At 34.3% G+C, this 15,289-nt stretch overlaps 1 non-coding gene across 1 annotated transcript; it reads right to left on the minus strand.

Annotated features, from left to right (window-relative positions):
• Nucleotides 1-7,175: 7,175 nt before the first annotated feature.
• On the minus strand, nucleotides 7,176-7,274 carry LOC116631226. Its single transcript, XR_004299156.1, has one exon. It is a non-coding gene; the product is annotated as a U6 spliceosomal RNA (small nuclear RNA).
• Nucleotides 7,275-15,289: the final 8,015 nt, after the last annotated feature.

Raw genomic sequence — 15,289 nt, forward strand, 5'->3', positions numbered from 1 at the left:
TCCCTAAGCAATATTTTATCCAGTTTTCCCTGTTTTTAAGTCTCATTTATACAATGTACATTTTTAAGCAATTTTTGTTCAGTCAACAGTACTTTTCTAAAATTCATATATGTTGTTGAATGTAGCTTTTGTTCAGTCTTCGTCAGTGCTGTATAATTATATTCTATTGTGGGATTATGCTATAATTTATTTGTACATTATTCTCTGATGAACATTTGGAAGGTTTGCAGTATCTTGGTATTACAAATAATACTGTTAGGAATATTTTCATACCTGTCTGTTTGGGAATAGATGTGGACATTTTTAAAAGATCTCTAACTTGGGACACCTGGGTGGCTCAGTCGGTTAAGCGTCTGCCTTTGGCTCAGGTCATGATCCCAGAGTCCTGGGATTGAGCCCCGCATCTGGGTCCTGGCTCAGCGGGGAGCCTGCTTCTCCCTCTGACTGCCCCTCCCCCCTGCTTGTGCTCTTCTCTCGCTGCCTCTCTGACAAATAAATAAAATCTTAAAAAAAAAAAAATCTATACCTGTTCAGCTTTAAAAGATAATGTCGAATTGTTTCCATTGTGTGTATATCACTTTTTTCTCCCAGCAGCAATGCTTACTAGATCCTATTGCTTCATATCTTAGCTAATGTTTGATATTGCATGCATGGGTTATATATCCATTTAAGATGCAATGCAACAGTAGAAAAAGGATTTATAGGGTTCTATATTCCACACTGCAACTCATTTTTAAGAAACTACCACTTGAAAAAGCTATGAAATCTTCCTCCCTATTCAAAATATATGTGTGTGAAACTAGATTTTCTTAATAAATATATCACCACAGAGGGCACCTTGGTGGTACAGTCCGTTAAGCGGCTAACACTTGTTTTCGGCTCAGGGCGTAATCTCAGAGTCCTGAGATGGAACCATGTGAGGCAGGCTCTGAGCTCAGTGCAGAGTCTGCTTGAGGTTCTCCTTCCCTCTCCTTCTGCCACTCCCACTCCTGGTCCCTCTCTCTCTGAGATAAATAAATAAATCTTTAAAAAAATATATCACAACAAATTAAATACAGAAGTGGATATGAGAATCCAGCTGTCTCCTATTAGGCCAGACATTAAAATATAACACAATGCTATTCTTCTCAGGGAGTTAATTTTGTTTTGAAAATAAAGTTTTTGTTATAAAATATGTAATGGATTTACTTTTTGAAAGATAGTAAAATATTTTAAAATCTATTTTCATAAAAACTGTATTTAACATATTTTATTTATTTATTTATTTATTGAGAGAGAGAGAGAGAGAGCGCACAGGGGTGAGGGGTGGAGGGGGGAAGGGCAGAGGGAGAGGTAACGACTCTGGGCTAAGCGTGAAGCACCATCAGTGCAGGGCTTGATCTCACAACCCTGAGATCACGACCTGAAGGGTTATCACGAATTGGACTCTTAACAGACTGAGCCACCCAGGTGCCCCATCATATTTTTAATTTATAGACTATTTTTAAGTTTACAGGAGTTTTTTTTTAAAATAAATTAATACATATTTTAAAGTTTTTACAGTATTAACTTATAATGCACTAAATATCGGTAGATATAAGCCATGAAACAAAAGTAATTTTGGGTCTTTGATAATTTTTTGTGTTCTTTTCCTCAGCTTTTTTAAGACATAATTTACAGAACTAAAATCTATCAATTTTAGCCATATAATTTTGCCAAATGGGTACTGCTGTGTAATCAATATCACAATCATGACACAGAACATTTCTATCACCCCCCAGAAATTCTGTCATCACTCTGCCATAACGCCTCCTCCAGCCATCCACCTTAGCAAACACTAATCCGCTCTGTATCCCATGGTTTTGCCCTTTTTTAGAAGTTCATATAAATGGAATCATAGAGTTTGCAGTCTTGGCATCTGAGCTCTTTCACTTAGAATGTTTTTGAAATTCATCCCTGTTGTTGCATCCATCAATAGGTTTTTTTTTTTTATTGCTGAATAATGTTCTATTGTTTAGATATATCATAACTTAATTACACATATTTTAGATGATGGGTAGTTGAGTTCTTCCTAGTTTTTGGCTATTAAGATTAAGGGTTCCACAAACATTCATGCACACATCTTTGTGTGAAAATATATTTTCCCTCTGGGTTAAAAACCTAACAGTGGAATTTCTGGAACATATGGTAAATGAATGTTTAAGATTACAAGAAATTCCAAAAATCTTTTCCAAAGTGACTGTACTTTTTATATTCTAGTTAGAATATAAAATGTTTGAGAGCTTTAATTGCACCATATCCTTTTCCAACACTTAATTTTGTTAGTCTTTGAATTTTAGCCTTCCTGGTGTATATATTTGAAATTTGTGTTTCCCTGATAATTAAGGACATTGAGTGTCTTTTTATGTGTTTATTTGCCATTTCTATATATTCTCTGGTGAAGTATCTCTTTAAAGCAACATTTTTTATTTGACTCCTTGAATTCTCATTAAATTGTAAGGGTTATTTATATACCTTGGATGTAAGTCCTTCACTGGATATATAGTTTGCAAATGCTTTTTCCATCTATGATTTGCTGTTTCTTTTTCCTAAGATGTCTTTGGAGAACACCAGTTTAAATTTTGATGAAATCTAATTTACTTTTTTGTATCCTACTTAAGAAATATTTGCTCACCCAAAGCCATTTAGATTTGTTCCAATGTCCTCTTCAAGAAGTTGTGTTGTTTTTCTTGCTCCTTTGTAGTCTTTAATCTATTTGGAGTTAAATTTTTAACACCATGTGACAAGGTTTAGTATTTTTGCCTATGGATATCCAGTTACTTCACCACTGTTTTTCTCAAAGACAATTCTTTACCTATTCAATTGCCTTAGCATCTTTGTTGAAAATCAATTGGAGATTATACACACACACACACACACGGATTCTTTCTTCTGTTTCATTGATCTAAATGTTTTCTTTACATCATACACATTGTCTTGATTACTGTAGTTTTGTAGTAAGTCTTAAAATCATATAATGTAAATTTTCCAATTTTGTTGTTGTTTTTCACAATTATCTGGTCCATTTTAGGTCCATTGTATTTACATATAAAGTCTTAGTTTGTGAATGTCTACAAAAAAAAAGTGATTTTAATTAGGATTTGATGAATCTATAGTTAACTTTGGGAAGAACTATCAGCTTAACAATACTGAGTCTTTGATCTATTTTTTTTTATATTTCCATTTATTTATACCTTTAAAATTTCTCGCAGAAATATTTTGTATATTTTATTGAACAAGTCTGGCACAAATTTTGTTAGTTATCCCTTTAAAAGTTTTCCATTTTAATGTTATTTATATGGTACTTTTTAAAAAAATTCATTTTCTAAATTGTTGCTAGAATATAGAAATACAATAGATTTTATACATTGAACCTGTATCCTATGAAACTGCTAAATACAGTTATTACATGTATGGAATATTTTGGTTTAGAACAATAATGAAAAGCCTTAGAGTTATAAGATTATATCACTATGAGATTTAAGCTAACTTTAAAATATCTGGAGAAATCTAGATGTTACTTTGGTTACATTATCCCACTTGATATTTCAGCTGTAATACATTTTACTTGTTCAATATTAAACTCAGTGCAAGAATCACATGGTAGTTAGCTCAGTGGAAGACCACATGGTGTGTTGTGAAATGCAGGCTTCTGCTTCAGGATAGTAACAAAAATGTTTTCTTGTAGCAAGTTCAGAATAACAGACTCAAAGGCCATTTTAAGTTTCTCTTTAAGCAGGGCAGGGTAGAATGGCTTCACAAACGCAGACACTGATATAAATATCAAGATTTAAAGGCCACCACACAGTGCAGGTACAAATTTAAATTAATGTCCAATTCATTTATTTAATGACGAATCACTTAGTATATTGTTCAAATTTCCACGTAGCAAGTAAGAATATAAGACATTTCTTTCTGAACAGAATGCAAAATATTCTAAAACATTATATGCCAGATTTTGTGGGAACACAAAGCAAGACTTCTTTGCAATAAAAAATCAGATCCTTTTAAGTTAGTTTTAGTCTAAGCCTAAAATATACTGCCACTCTTCATTTCCTTTGTAGTTCTACATAGTTCACATAGTTGGTACTACTGAATAAACAGTAGGTGATTCCATCAAAACACTAATTATTGGTTGCCATGTAGTATGAGACTATCATATTTGTTGAAACATTGGAGTTCTTTGTATTTAATGGATCTAGATCCAGACAATGGGAGAGCTTCATTATCCTAATACTATTTTAGTAACTCCATTGAGTACCGGCTTCACTTTAGGCACTTTCACATCTGTGATGTCATTTTCATCCTCATAATAAACCTATGTGTTAAAATTATTAAATTTATTAAAACCCAGTCTTTGAGGCTGGCTTCTTTCACTTAACATGGTGCATTTGAAATTCAACCAGGTTGTTGGTACGACATCAGTGCATCCCTTGTTATTGCTGAGTCATACTCCCATCACTGTGTGTTTATCCATTCCTAAGCTGAAGTGCTATCCTATAACCATTCACAGAAACTGTGTGTGTGAAGAAATTTTTCTTTTCGCTTCAGTAAACACTTACAAATGGAATTTCCGGGTCATCTTTAAGTATACGTTTAACTTCACAAGATGCTGGAAAACTGTTTTTCAAACTTTGTATTCACTTTGTATTCCCATCAATGATAATGAAGCAGCAGAAAGAGAAATCAAGGAATCAATCCCATTTACAATTGCACCAAAAAACTTTAAGTAACCAAGGAATAAGCCTAACCAAAAGATCTGTACTCTGAAAACTATAAAACACTGATGAAAGAAATTGAAGATGATATAAAAAAAATGGAAAGACATTCCATGCCCATGTATTAGAAGAACAAATATTGTTAAAATGTCTATATTACCCAAAGCAATCTACGTATTTAATGTGATTCCTATCAAAATACCATCAACATTTTTCACAGAACTAGAACAAATAATCCTAAAATATGTATATTACCACAAAAACCCGGATTAGCCAAAGCAATCTTGAAAAAGAAAAGCAGAGGGCGCCTGGGTGGCTCAGTTGGTTAAGTGACTGCCTTCGGCTCAGGTCATGGTCCTGGAGTCCCGGGATCGAGTCCCACATCAGGCTCCCTGCTCGGCAGGGAGTCTGCTTCTCCCTCTGACCCTCCTCCCTCTCATGCTCTCTGTCTCTCGTTCTCTCTCTCTCAAATAAATAAATAAAATCTTTAAAAAAAAAAAAAAAAGAAAAAGAAAAGCAGAACTGGAGGCATCATAATTCTGGACTTCAGGTTATATTACAAAGCTGTAGTGATCAAAACAGTATGGTACTGGCACAAAAACAGACACATAGATCAATGGAATAGACTAGAAAACCCAGAAATGGACCCACAACTATATGGTCAACTAATCTTCTGCAAAGCAGGAAAGAATATTCAATGGAAAAAAGACAGTCTCTTCAAAAAATGGTGTTGGGAAAACTGGACAGCAACATGCAGAGGAATGAAACTGCACCACTTTCTTATACCATACACAAAAATCAATTTGAAATGGATTAAAGACCTAAATGTGAGACAGAAAACCATTAAAATCCTTAGAGAACATAAGAAGTACCCTCTTTGACATTTAACACTAATTTCTACTATATGGGAATGAATTATCAAAACTTATGGTTATGTAAAAGTCTTGTACAACCTGAGAGAATCTTAATGAAAGTATAGATCATTATAAATCCTCCAGAAGAGAATACAAAGAGCAAAATACTTTTAAATTATCTTATAAAGAATTTCTCTAGGATCCATGGGGAAACGTTTAATAGAAAATACAGGACAAATGCTATCAACCACCTATTGAATTTTTAGCTTTGCATTCGCTTTAGGGAGAATACCTATCAATAATGTAAGCACAACCAAAATCACTAGGCTTAAGCAATACATTTCAAGAATAAGTGTATGTAAAGTATATTCAAATTGACCATTATTTGAAATATTTATGTATGGAATGTCATACAGAGGTACCAGAACAAAAGAGGTAAAAAGATGGGAAGTCAGATTTTAAATAAATGTTTATTTAAAACTTTAATTTAGGGGTGCCTGGGTGGCTCAGTTGTTAAGTGTCTGCCTTCAGCTCAGGTCATGAGGTCCTGGGATCGAGCCCCGCATCGGGCTCCCTGCTCGGTGGGAAGCCTGCTTCTCCCTCTCCCACTCCCCCTGCTTGTGTTCCCTCTCTCGCTGTGTCTCTCTCTGTCAAATAAATAAATAAAATCTTCAAAAAAAACAACAAAACTTTAATTTAGTAAGAAAATTAATATAAGAACAATTTTGTCAAAATTGAGTGAAAAATGAACACTCACTCTCATAACAAAAAACTACCTAGGTGGGGTGCCTGGGTGGCTCAGTCGTTAAGCACCTGCTTAGGCTCAGGTCATGATCCCAGGGTCCTGGGATGGAGCCCGCATTGGAGTCCCTGCTCCGTGGAAAGCCTGCTTCTCCCTCTCCCACTCCCCCCGCTTGTGTTTCCTCTCTCGCTGTGTTTCTCTCTGTCAAATAAATAAATAAAACCTTAAAAAAAAAAAAGGTGCATCCACAAAAATGGGCACCTGGAATAAAAACAAAACAAAACAAAACAAAAAACCAAGTAGGTGATTTAAGACAATGCGTTATTCCTTTTGTTTTTAGAAAGTGCTAGGGTATGTACCTATGTACCTCTGGGCAGTTTTGTTTTGAGTTGATGGCTTTAAGCATTGTCTAAAATTATCTTTAAAGAGTTAGTTATATGAGTGCACTCATAATTTGTACAGTCAATTCTATCCCGATTAATGTAATTATCGCGGGGGTGGTAGAGCGGAGGTGGTTTATCCTAGCATAGCAGAAGGTACGGGTACTAGGAGGCAGGTGTTCCTACTTGCTCTGGTACTTAAGAGTTTTGTCAAATTGTGTGAATCATCTAATCTCTCTGGACCTCAGTTTCTTTTATAATATTGCAGAGGGAATGGACTACATCCATGTTTCTCCAATATCAGTTATTCACATATCACTTGCAAGATTTTAATCCTATCTGTGTGCCATTTTTGCTACTATTTAGTATTATTTTAAGTCAACGCCTTTTCCAAAACTTATATTTGAACCCAAATAATAGTAGCTATGACATCATGTATATAAAATTTGACTTTTTCTTTTTTTAAAACATGGAATGCTTCATGAATTTGCGTGTCATCCTTGTGCAGGATCTTCTCTGCGTTGTTCCAATTTTTTAGTATATGTGCTGCTAAAGCAAGCACTTGACTCTTTTTTCTAATTTTTATTAAAATAAACACATTTTGCTTACATAAAACATGTTTGCCTACAAACAAGTAAAATAATCTTCCATATCACTAGTGATGAAGAATCAGATTTGTTTTCAACACTAGTCTCTTTCTAAATCATGTTAAAACTTAATTGATATTGTTAGATATTCAGGATATAATTATATAATCTATTATTTCAAGGAATGTTATTTTTATGCACTCAAAGTAAAAGTCAAAATAGAAAATTTAAATTTATATAACTTTTTTCATTTTTTATGCTCATATAAAATGATACGTGCATAATAAAACTTATTATGTTTTTGCAACCTAAAAAGATGCATAGGTGAGTAAAGAACAATTTTCTGAACTAAAGGATGGTTTTATAGTGTAATATTATATTGGTATTTTACTTTATTAAGACAAAACTAATCTTTAACACATTCTTGGAGAACTAGGGAATCCCAGTTTTGTTGAATTGTACTGATCAAAGATGCTCCATATGTTGACAGAATTCAAAATCATTATTACCTTTATTTAAATTATTAACATAACACAGATATTTCTAAATATGATCATGAGCAGTTTTACTCATCACCTAGTTTAATTATTTTTATTTAGAGTGCCATATTCTTTTATAAAGCTCATATTTTAATGAGAACTTCAAACTTTGTGAAACCTTAGGTAATCTTCCCCCCCCCCCCAAATTGTCACATAAAAGCCAGAGAACTGTCAAGGGGAGAAAAGATCATGAAAAACATTCAAATATCCCTGAGAAGACCTGATTTTAATGTCTTAGTAAATAGTTGAGTATAACATAGTAGCTTTCAAATTTTACTTAGCACCACACTTCTAGTGCCATAGCTCCATCTGACCCTATAAAAATGCTGTTAATGGCTCTGTTTACAGAATTTATTGCTACCAAGAAGGAAAGCCACGATGCTATGAAAGTAGTAATGTAGCAATATGCAACCTCAAGCCCTATAATGTGGCTATATTTTGAAATCATTAAAATGCAGATGAGGATTAAGCTAAAGACTGATTTTGTGATTGCTTTTGAGATATTGAATAGTTCTTAAAATATATGTATGGGTGAGTGTGTATAAATAACTTGCATATTAGTGTATTTTAAAATTGTTCTGATGGAAAAGGGTGTTTTCTTCGGCCAATGATTTCCCGGTTATTTTTAAAGTGTTCTGTGATCCATCAAGTAATCAGATAAATTTCTGGTTTTTACTATTGTGATTACAATTATATAGCTTTCTACATTTTTTTCAGTAATTTTCAGGTGTTACTTGTATGAGATATTTAAAATGTTTTGAACTGAGAAATGTTTCCTTTATAACTTCTTGCATATATCACGTATCTGCTTCGGATTATTGTGAGGCATTTCAAATCAGTACCTATTATTGTTCTAGGCAAACTTCTTTAATGGTGTATACTCAGATGCACATATATTAACACATGTTTATATACATATATATAATCTCTTGGATAGATAAATTCTTGATTTGCATTAACTGATTCTATCAAGATACGAATTAAAGCATCTCTATAGAACGTGTTCATTATCTAAAGGACAAAGTACAGGTATTATTTAGTTTATATAAAGAAATACAAATCTGTTGAATAATAGTAAAATCTGAAATTTCAAAGGGGACTTTATTTTTTGGAATAGATATTTCACGCACTCTTCCCATTTGATAGCTACCCTGTTATCTGTTTTAAAAGGTTGAGATTTATCCAGTTTCTTTGGGCTTCCTGCTTTTACTTGGCTCACTGCCTATTAGCGGCACTAAATGGACAAAAGAGAACCCTTCACGGACCACTTAGCTCACCTCCATTGCTCTATGCCCATTGATCCATATAAGCTGTATTTTTACAAAATGTTACAGAGAGGTTTATTACTTGATTTTCCTCACACTAGTTAGAATTGATGATATAATTCTGGGGACATCTTGGCATTATATATTTCTCTTTTCCCACTAAATTGTCTCAACCACACCCATGGCTTTAACTACTAGCTATATTAACCAAAGGCTTTCAAAGACAAATGTTCCCTCTGACAAGTCAAGTCACAGACTCCCTACTCTGCAGTCCTCCTTTGGAACGCTTTAAATTTAGTATTTTCCAAATCAATGACCTTCCCTCCTAAGCCTAATCTGCTCCTGCTCCCCTATACCCTTTCTGGATTAATGATGTCCCATAGCATGTGAGTTCTCTGTCTTTTCTGAACTAATGCAAAAGTCTTCTAGCTGGCTTCTCTGGTTTCAGTCTTGCTTTCTCCAATTCCTTTATCCATGCTGCAACTGGGATGTGATCTATCTAAACCAAAAATCTTAACCTACTTTTCACTATTTTAGGAAAATTAATACATTCTCAAACACCTATGGATAAAGGCCAAACTCCATGAAGAAGCACACAAGTGTCTGCCTTGGGTGGGTGGAGGGGCAATGCTATATCATCCTTTTCTGTGTTTCCCTTACCAGCTTGCTTCTGCTCTGGTCTGGTTTAGCCATTGGAAGACATTGGTGGGACAAGGACTGGAGGACAGTTAGAAGACTGGGAGACACCAGGAGAAATACCTCCTTCCTTTGTCTTTCAAAATGACTACCACTACTTTGTGGTTCCAGCTTCAGGTGGGATGGTCCTGACTCCTCAGCTGTGGTTAAGGGTCCCTCTTCTCTTTATAGTTCTAAGAGTGCTGATAGTTTCTTGCAATTCTGGCTAATCTCTGTACTGCCTCCCATTCATTTTCTGTCCTCTATGCTCCTCAGTCACCTTTCAAACAAATTTGTTATCTGTCCATAATGGAATATCCAGATTCCCTTTCACTGACTGAAAACCTGATTGATAAAATCTTTGTGTTAGCATCTCTGAAACTTTCCTCAGTGATTAAAAAAAAAAAAAATAGATGGAGTCTTTGGGGCCAGATTTGCCTCATCTCTACATCATTGGTGATCTTGGACAAATCCCTTACGACTCTGAGCTTCTTTTCTAGCATCTCCACGTCTGAGGATTATAGTATGGGCCTCACAGGTTGGCATGAGAACTAAAACAGAATTAGGTAACATGAGAATGTGCCCTCAGCACAGTGCCTGGCACCTGACAAGCACTCATCACCTGGCAAAAACTGAATCAGTGACACTCAGTGACACTCACTGATACACTGAAGCCCTAGTGCCTAACCCAGTAAATACGGTAAATGCTCAATGGTTATTGGATGAATCATCAACTACTCTTTTTAAAAGATGTCTCCATCTCTTAATCCTCAATGCCATGACTTTAATTCCTACCTGAATGCCTGACTGCAATACATTCTTTACATTTTCCTACTTACCATCTTCACGTCCCTTCCATCCAATTAATCTTTTGAGTTGATAAATACCATCTTTATCATCTTTTAAATATTTTCTTAGAGCTCTTAAGATGAAGTGTAAACTTCTCAGCATGGCTTACATTTCACTTTTTCTTCTGAATCCTTATTATAATACCAGGCTCATATCTTTAGCACATTCCCCCTTGCTTTATGCCTTGCTTATAATTTCCTGAGTGAACCATAAATCCTCTTGTCTATTTCCTTTGCACTTGCTAATTGCCCTCTTCTTAGTTTCCAAGTAATCTTAACTTCGCTTTTAGTCAACAATTCAGTTCAGGAGCTGATTTTCTGTAGATCTTTCTTTGAATCCTCTCCACTTTCATCTGTAGACACCCCAACACTGTAATGTCCTGATTATGGCCAAGTCTCCCACTTGATGCTAAAGGCCCCTTTTCCAGGTGTTTAGCATATGGATTAGTATATAGCAGTCATGTGACAAACGTCTCCCTGATAATGAATCAAGAAAGAGCTGAGACTGAGCCCGTATATAATGCCCAAAGATGCCTCTTTTCTAAGTAAATCAGTCTGCTAATCTACCTCTCTGAAAAAGCTTATTCACCAAATCTTCTCCCTTACATAAAAAATCATATGAAATCTTTTTCTGAAATTCAGATAAGCTGTTTTTACCATAGCTCTTTGATGTATTAATCTAGAAACCTTGGCAAAAAGAGGTAACAAGCCTCTTTGAAGTTACTTACTCCTAGTGAATATGCTCTTTGGTCCTCATGAATTTTACTGCTTTCAAAGTGCTCACTTTGAAATTCATTTTAAAATCTTAGTTTCAGGGGCATCTGGGTGGCTCAGTCGGTTAAGCGTCTAACAGTTGATTTCAGGTCAGGTCATGATCTCAGGATCCTGGGATTGGGTTCTGCACTCAGTGGGGAATCTGCTTGAGATTCTCTCTCCCTTCCCCCTCTGTGCCTCCCCCCCGCCACTCTCTCTCTCTAAAATAAATAAATAAATAAATAAATCTAAATCAAATCAAATCAAAACTTAGTTTCAGTTATACAAGATGAATACATTCTAAAGACTGGCGGTACAACCCTATGTGTATATTTAACAGTACTGTATTGTGCACTTAAAAATTTAAGATGGTAAATTTCATATTAAGTGTTCTCACCACAGTGAAAAAACAAATAAAATCTTATCTAAAATTAGCAGCAAATCTCATTGGCTTGTTTCTTTTCAGAACCCCTCTTTTTATTCTTCCTATAAATTAAAATTTTTCTGTGGCTCCATTCTTCTGAAAGTTTGTGGTTTCTTCAGAGTAACTGACATCTCTTTGTCTGTATAGTACTACAAATGCTCTGGAGTAAATTTCTTTGGGCAGTGGAACTTAAATTTATTTAGAGCAGGGAACTGGTCTTGCAAAATTACTTCACTTCTTGAATTTCTATTATTTTTGTTCAATGTTGATTTACACTTTAGTCCAAAGTTCAAGTCCTTCACAAAGAAGATTGATTCTGATTCTTGTGTTGTAGGAATGATGCCTCCTGACTTCTTTCCCTGATGGTGATATACACATGCGTGCGTACACACACACACTCAGACTCACTTAATCTTACATATTGGAGAAAAGAAGAATAGTAGAAGACAACTTTCTCAAATATCTTTCCCCATTAATGGCAATTCTAAATATTATCAGAGGAGCAGAGTGCCATTTTTTCTTTTGATTTTCCTTCAGTTTCAAGGCGGTGATGAAAAAAGCTAACAGGCTGCTGAGGTAAGAAGCACCCACTGATTGAGAATATCAGTGCAAAATTCTTCATTATCTAAAATATGTAAGACATACTTTCATGTCCGTGTTACAGAACTGAATTTTTTTTTTTAAATTGAATTTTGCTCCTAGGTATTGTGTGTGTGTGTGTATGTGCAGAACTGAACAGCTGTGAAAAGTCTCATATCCTTCCTAGAATGATTATATGCCTTAAAGAAAGAAGATGTGAAAGAATTACAGGAAAATAAACATAAACATTGCTATTGTCCTATACACTTCTGGGAAATGCAAAATTCTGGGCACTCCATAAATATTGTTGATTATGAATAGAGAGTGAATTTCTATCAATTGCTGGCAACATAGTCCATCTCATTTGATTTACTGAGCTATATAAAAAGATAGACATTTAAATCTTTTTTATTACAGTTAATGTTTTGTTATTTTTATGTTTAAGCACCACAAAGTTGATGTAAATTTTCTTTTCCAGGGAAAAATAACCAGCTCTATTTAATCTCTACTAAAGATAAATAATACCACAAGGCTAATTAAAATAAAATTGAATCAAATGGATTTTTAATGAGTTAAATCTTAGTTAATATAAATGTGAATGATTTCCTGTTTGTTTTTTCTGGCACACAAGAAACTCAAATGTGCTTAAATTTCAGTAATCATATAGTCAATGTGTTTTATCGTCATATGTGTACCTCACGGTTGTGTCATATTTAAGTTGGCAACTTATTCTATGTTATTAAGCCAGTGCTATAGTTAGTTAGTAACTACCTGAGACTCATGGATTAATACTTCAAGTTGGCTTCCAATTGTATAATGTCTAGAATGTGGGGATTGCTAAAAAATCATTGCTCTCTTTATGAATAATAGACAATGAAAGTCATCGATTTTTAATCATGCAAATACTAAATATTTAGATAATTGTTACTCAATCATAAAATTCATATTGTGTTATCTAACAACCCTCATACTAGCACATGTATAATAATTACTAAGATTAGATTTTAACTGGCAATAAGATAAATTACAATAAGTTCATAGCATATTTGTTAATTTTCCTGATTATTTAAGAAATGTTTATTCAATGCAGAAAATCAGAATTGCTAAAAAAAGTATTTTATTTCTTTGAAAAAAGTATTTTAAAAAATCACCAGTCATCCCACTTCTCAAAAATAACTGATTTACAAGTTTAATGTATGTATATACATACACATACACACACATGTCCACTGATATGATGACTTACATTTGTAAAACTTCTTTAGTGACCTAATGTTTTAAAATTTATATAGTTCTTATGTAGATGTGTCTAATTTATTTTACTGATCATTTATTGGGTAACAATTAGGTACCTTACATAACACTGGTTCCAAAGGATGTCAAAATGTTTTATTAATGCTGTAGGGATAAATATAGTTAAACCATTTTTCACTGAAAAATTTATCAGAGATATTAATATACTACCATGCATTATGAATTTCCAAAGGAAATATAATGCAGTGTTTCCCAATTTATTTTATCATGGGATCCTGCTGTTTTCCCCAGGTACATCCTTTATGACTACAGTTCCCTCAAGCACAATTTGGAAAATGGTGATCCAGGCTTTTGGCCTGATCTTCAAAGAGAAGTTAGATCCTGAGAGTGAATTCTTTAAATAATTGATCTTAGCCTTAGTGTGTTGATCAGGCATTCCAAAATACAGTTTATCTTTCCTAGATAGAACAATATTTTGACTTGTGATTGTGGATTTGACTTTTGGGTATAATTTCATTCATATCTTAAGCACTAATATTATTATTAGCCCAGTACCATTCTTGGTATGTGTAAGTAAAAAATAAATGTGGGGTGCCTGGGTGGCCCAGTCCGTTGAATGTCCCACTTTTGGTTTTGGCTTAGGTCATGATCTCATGGGTCATGGAATTGAACTCAGGGTGGGGCTCCTCACTCAGCCAGGAGTCTGCTTGAAGATTCTCTCCCTCTGCCCCTCCCCCCACTCTCATGCAATCTCTCTCTCCCCCCTCTCCCTCAAATAAATAAATAAATCTTAAAAAAAAGAGAAAAAAAGATAAATGTTTATTGATTATATAAATAGATAATAATGTTTATGATTATGATGAGGGTAATAATAACTATGGTGATGAACAGGAGGAGGAGATTATCATTTGTTTAATTCACAAATACTGCAGTAGGAATCTTATATATTTAATCTTCTAAATTACTGCCCCTTGGGAGAGGTATACTTTCCCAACTTACATATACAAAATTAAGCATCAGTATGCCTAACTAACTGGCTCAAAGTTACATGGACACTAGTAAGATTTCATGTAAATTATGGTTGATTCTATAAATTACGAGTATTTTTAGCTGCTGTTTAGTCATTATTTAACATATGAGCTAAATATATACATGGTCTTAAGCTACTCAGAATGACAGAATCATGCAAAATTGCTAAAGTGGATTATTACAGAGTTCACAAATCTCATAATGAAAGTGGAGACTAAGTCCTAGAAAATTCAAATGACTGAATTGCTCAAATTCTGGTTGATATCTTCATATCAACAGTTCATTCACATATTTTCCTGTAGCCCCCCTTTCAGTAGGTAAGCTACTTTATAATGACTTGTCTCAATAATTTTGCACATGTGAATCTCATGTGTGTCAAATGTTTTGTAAAAGCCAAATCCCAAAAAGAGGGGGTGTTACAGGTTCTGTAAACGTGTGGTGAAGACTGGTTGTGTGAGAAGTGGGAGGTAGGGAAAGGCACTTCCCCTGGTCTGGTGAGTGAAATGAAATAAAATATTTGATTGCATTTCTAAGAAATTAGGCAGTAGGAACTCAGGTATATCTCAGGTGAATGAACCTTAAGCACTGGGATTTCTTGCCTCAGTAAATATTCTTTTACCCAAC

Source organism: Phoca vitulina, unplaced genomic scaffold (genome assembly GCF_004348235.1).
Source record: "Phoca vitulina isolate PV1807 unplaced genomic scaffold, GSC_HSeal_1.0 scaffold4, whole genome shotgun sequence".
NCBI lineage: Eukaryota > Metazoa > Chordata > Mammalia > Carnivora > Phocidae > Phoca > Phoca vitulina.